Raw genomic sequence first — 6000 nt, 5'->3', positions numbered from 1 at the left:
AGGCTAACGTTTTTTTTCAAAATTTCAAAAAACATGGGCTATAACCTTTCGTTTTTGTCATTTCGTAATTTTTTTCAAATCTTCAAAAATGATGAAAAACGGCGCGCTATAGTATGCCGTACGATATGGGCTATAGCCCATGGTCCAAAATGATGAGAAACGAGGCTAACTTTTTTTTTCAAAATTTCAAAAAACATGGGCTATAACCTTTCGTTTTTGTCATTTCGTCATTTTTTTCAAATCTTCAAAAATGATGAAAAACGGCGCGCTATAGTATGCCGTACGATATGGGCTATAGCCCATGGTCCAAAATGATGAGAAACGAGGCTAACTTTTTTTTTCAAAATTTCAAAAAACATGGGCTATAACCCATCGTTTTTGTCATTTCGTAATTTTTTTCAAATCTTTAAAAATGATGAAAAACGGCGCGCTATAGTATGCCGTACGATATGGGCTATAGCCCATGGTCCAAAATGATGAGAAACGAGGCTAACTTTTTTTTTCAAAATTTCAAAAAACATGGGCTATAACCTTTCGTTTTTGTCATTTCGTCATTTTTTTCAAATCTTCAAAAATGATGAAAAACGGCGCGCTATAGTATGCCGTACGATATGGGCTATAGCCCATGGTCCAAAATGATGAGAAACGAGGCTAACTTTTTTTTTCAAAATTTCAAAAAACATGGGCTATAACCTTTCGTTTTTGTCATTTTGTCATTTTTTTCAAATCTTCAAAAATGATGAAAAACGGCGCGCTATAGTATGCCGTACGATATGGGCTATAGCCCATGATCCAAAATGATGAGAAACGAGGCTAACTTTTTTTTTCAAAATTTCAAAAAACATGGGCTATAACCTTTCGTTTTTGTCATTTCGTCATTTTTTTCAAATCTTCAAAAATGATGAAAAACGGCGCGCTATAGTATGCCGTACGATATGGGCTATAGCCCATGGTCCAAAATGATGAGAAACGAGGCTAACTTTTTTTTTCAAAATTTCAAAAAACATGGGCTATAACCCATCGTTTTTGTCATTTCGTAATTTTTTTCAAATCTTTAAAAATGATGAAAAACGGCGCGCTATAGTATGCCGTACGATATGGGCTATAGCCCATGGTCCAAAATGATGAGAAACGAGGCTAACGTTTTTTTTCAAAATTTCAAAAAACATGGGCTATAACCTTTCGTTTTTGTCATTTCGTCATTTTTTTCAAATCTTCAAAAATGATGAAAAACGGCGCGCTATAGTATGCCGTACGATATGGGCTATAGCCCATGGTCCAAAATGATGAGAAACGAGGCTAACTTTTTTTTTCAAAATTTCAAAAAACATGGGCTATAACCTTTCGTTTTTGTCATTTTGTCATTTTTTTCAAATCTTCAAAAATGATGAAAAACGGCGCGCTATAGTATGCCGTACGATATGGGCTATAGCCCATGGTCCAAAATGATGAGAAACGAGGCTAACTTTTTTTTTCAAAATTTCAAAAAACATGGGCTATAACCTTTCGTTTTTGTCATTTCGTCATTTTTTCAAATCTTCAAAAATGATGAAAAACGGCGCGCTATAGTATGCCGTACGATATGGGCTATAGCCCATGGTCCAAAATGATGAGAAACGAGGCTAACTTTTTTTTTCAAAATTTCAAAAAACATGGGCTATAACCTTTCGTTTTTGTCATTTCGTCATTTTTTTCAAATCTTCAAAAATGATGAAAAACGGCGCGCTATAGTATGCCGTACGATATGGGCTATAGCCCATGGTCCAAAATGATGAGAAACGAGGCTAACTTTTTTTTTCAAAATTTCAAAAAACATGGGCTATAACCCATCGTTTTTGTCATTTCGTAATTTTTTTCAAATCTTTAAAAATGATGAAAAACGGCGCGCTATAGTATGCCGTACGATATGGGCTATAGCCCATGGTCCAAAATGATGAGAAACGAGGCTAACGTTTTTTTTCAAAATTTCAAAAAACATGGGCTATAACCTTTCGTTTTTGTCATTTCGTCATTTTTTTCAAATCTTCAAAAATGATGAAAAACGGCGCGCTATAGTATGCCGTACGATATGGGCTATAGCCCATGGTCCAAAATGATGAGAAACGAGGCTAACTTTTTTTTTCAAAATTTCAAAAAACATGGGCTATAACCTTTCGTTTTTGTCATTTTGTCATTTTTTTCAAATCTTCAAAAATGATGAAAAACGGCGCGCTATAGTATGCCGTACGATATGGGCTATAGCCCATGGTCCAAAATGATGAGAAACGAGGCTAACTTTTTTTTTCAAAATTTCAAAAAACATGGGCTATAACCTTTCGTTTTTGTCATTTCGTCATTTTTTCAAATCTTCAAAAATGATGAAAAACGGCGCACTATAGTATGCCGTACGATATGGGCTATAGCCCATGGTCCAAAATGATGAGAAACGAGGCTAACTTTTTTTTTCAAAATTTCAAAAAACATGGGCTATAACCTTTCGTTTTTGTCATTTCGTCATTTTTTTCAAATCTTCAAAAATGATGAAAAACGGCGCGCTATAGTATGCCGTACGATATGGGCTATAGCCCATGGTCCAAAATGATGAGAAACGAGGCTAACTTTTTTTTTCAAAATTTCAAAAAACATGGGCTATAACCCATCGTTTTTGTCATTTCGTAATTTTTTTCAAATCTTTAAAAATGATGAAAAACGGCGCGCTATAGTATGCCGTACGATATGGGCTATAGCCCATGGTCCAAAATGATGAGAAACGAGGCTAACGTTTTTTTTCAAAATTTCAAAAAACATGGGCTATAACCTTTCGTTTTTGTCATTTCGTCATTTTTTTCAAATCTTCAAAAATGATGAAAAACGGCGCGCTATAGTATGCCGTACGATATGGGCTATAGCCCATGGTCCAAAATGATGAGAAACGAGGCTAACTTTTTTTTTCAAAATTTCAAAAAACATGGGCTATAACCTTTCGTTTTTGTCATTTTGTCATTTTTTTCAAATCTTCAAAAATGATGAAAAACGGCGCGCTATAGTATGCCGTACGATATGGGCTATAGCCCATGGTCCAAAATGATGAGAAACGAGGCTAACTTTTTTTTTCAAAATTTCAAAAAACATGGGCTATAACCTTTCGTTTTTGTCATTTCGTCATTTTTTCAAATCTTCAAAAATGATGAAAAACGGCGCGCTATAGTATGCCGTACGATATGGGCTATAGCCCATGGTCCAAAATGATGAGAAACGAGGCTAACTTTTTTTTTCAAAATTTCAAAAAACATGGGCTATAACCTTTCGTTTTTGTCATTTCGTAATTTTTTTCAAATCTTTAAAAATGATGAAAAACGGTGCGCTATAGAATGCCGTACGATATGGGCTATAGCCCATGGTCCAAAATGATGAGAAACGAGGCTAACTTTTTTTTTCAAAATTTCAAAAACATGGGCTATAACCTTTCGTTTTTGTCATTTTGTCATTTTTTTCAAATCTTCAAAAATGATGAAAAACGGCGCGCTATAGTATGCCGTACGATATGGGCTATAGCCCATGGTCCAAAATGATGAGAAACGAGGCTAACTTTTTTTTTCAAAATTTCAAAAAACATGGGCTATAACCTTTCGTTTTTGTCATTTCGTCATTTTTTTCAAATCTTCAAAAATGATGAAAAACGGCGCGCTATAGTATGCCGTACGATATGGGCTATAGCCCATGGTCCAAAATGATGAGAAACGAGGCTAACTTTTTTTTTCAAAATTTCAAAAAACATGGGCTATAACCTTTCGTTTTTGTCATTTCGTCATTTTTTTCAAATCTTAAAAAATGATGAAAAACGGCGCGCTATAGAATGCCGTACGATATGGGCTATAGCCCATGGTCCAAAATGATGAGAAACGAGGCTAACTTTTTTTTTCAAAATTTCAAAAAACATGGGCTATAACCTTTCGTTTTTGTCATTTTGTCATTTTTTTCAAATCTTCAAAAATGATGAAAAACGGCGCGCTATAGTATGCCGTACGATATGGGCTATAGCCCATGGTCCAAAATGATGAGAAACGAGGCTAACTTTTTTTTTCAAAATTTCAAAAAACATGGGCTATAACCTTTCGTTTTTGTCATTTCGTCATTTTTTTCAAATCTTCAAAAATGATGAAAAACGGCGCGCTATAGTATGCCGTACGATATGGGCTATAGCCCATGGTCCAAAATGATGAGAAACGAGGCTAACTTTTTTTTTCAAAATTTCAAAAAACATGGGCTATAACCTTTCGTTTTTGTCATTTCGTAATTTTTTTCAAATCTTCAAAAATGATGAAAAACGGCGCGCTATAGTATGCCGTACGATATGGGCTATAGCCCATGGTCCAAAATGATGAGAAACGAGGCTAACTTTTTTTTTCAAAATTTCAAAAAACATGGGCTATAACCTTTCGTTTTTGTCATTTCGTCATTTTTTTCAAATCTTCAAAAATGATGATAAACGGCGCGCTATAGTATGCCGTACGATATGGGCTATAGCCCATGGTCCAAAATGATGAGAAACGAGGCTAACTTTTTTTTTCAAAATTTCAAAAAACATGGGCTATAACCTTTCGTTTTTGTCATTTCGTCATTTTTTTCAAATCTTAAAAAATGATGAAAAACGGCGCGCTATAGAATGCCGTACGATATGGGCTATAGCCCATGGTCCAAAATGATGAGAAACGAGGCTAACTTTTTTTTTCAAAATTTCAAAAAACATGGGCTATAACCTTTCGTTTTTGTCATTTTGTCATTTTTTTCAAATCTTCAAAAATGATGAAAAACGGCGCGCTATAGTATGCCGTACGATATGGGCTATAGCCCATGGTCCAAAATGATGAGAAACGAGGCTAACTTTTTTTTTCAAAATTTCAAAAAACATGGGCTATAACCTTTCGTTTTTGTCATTTCGTCATTTTTTTCAAATCTTCAAAAATGATGAAAAACGGCGCGCTATAGTATGCCGTACGATATGGGCTATAGCCCATGGTCCAAAATGATGAGAAACGAGGCTAACTTTTTTTTTCAAAATTTCAAAAAACATGGGCTATAACCTTTCGTTTTTGTCATTTCGTAATTTTTTTCAAATCTTCAAAAATGATGAAAAACGGCGCGCTATAGTATGCCGTACGATATGGGCTATAGCCCATGGTCCAAAATGATGAGAAACGAGGCTAACTTTTTTTTTCAAAATTTCAAAAAACATGGGCTATAACCTTTCGTTTTTGTCATTTCGTCATTTTTTTCAAATCTTCAAAAATGATGAAAAACGGCGCGCTATAGTATGCCGTACGATATGGGCTATAGCCCATGGTCCAAAATGATGAGAAACGAGGCTAACTTTTTTTTTCAAAATTTCAAAAAACATGGGCTATAACCTTTCGTTTTTGTCATTTCGTCATTTTTTTCAAATCTTCAAAAATGATGAAAAACGGCGCGCTATAGTATGCCGTACGATATGGGCTATAGCCCATGGTCCAAAATGATGAGAAACGAGGCTAACTTTTTTTTTCAAAATTTCAAAAAACATGGGCTATAACCTTTCGTTTTTGTCATTTTGTCATTTTTTTCAAATCTTCAAAAATGATGAAAAACGGCGCGCTATAGTATGCCGTACGATATGGGCTATAGCCCATGATCCAAAATGATGAGAAACGAGGCTAACTTTTTTTTTCAAAATTTCAAAAAACATGGGCTATAACCTTTCGTTTTTGTCATTTCGTCATTTTTTTCAAATCTTCAAAAATGATGAAAAACGGCGCGCTATAGTATGCCGTACGATATGGGCTATAGCCCATGGTCCAAAATGATGAGAAACGAGGCTAACTTTTTTTTTCAAAATTTCAAAAAACATGGGCTATAACCTTTCGTTTTTGTCATTTCGTCATTTTTTCAAATCTTCAAAAATGATGAAAAACGGCGCGCTATAGTATGCCGTACGATATGGGCTATAGCCCATGGTCCAAAATGATGAGAAACGAGGCTAACTTT

This window comes from Protomyctophum bolini (assembly GCF_963924005.1).
Source record: "Protomyctophum bolini genome assembly, chromosome: 14".
In the NCBI taxonomy this organism is placed as follows: Eukaryota; Metazoa; Chordata; class Actinopteri; order Myctophiformes; family Myctophidae; genus Protomyctophum; species Protomyctophum bolini.
The sequence above is the reverse complement of the archived record's forward strand: the minus strand, read 5'-3'. Positions refer to the sequence as shown.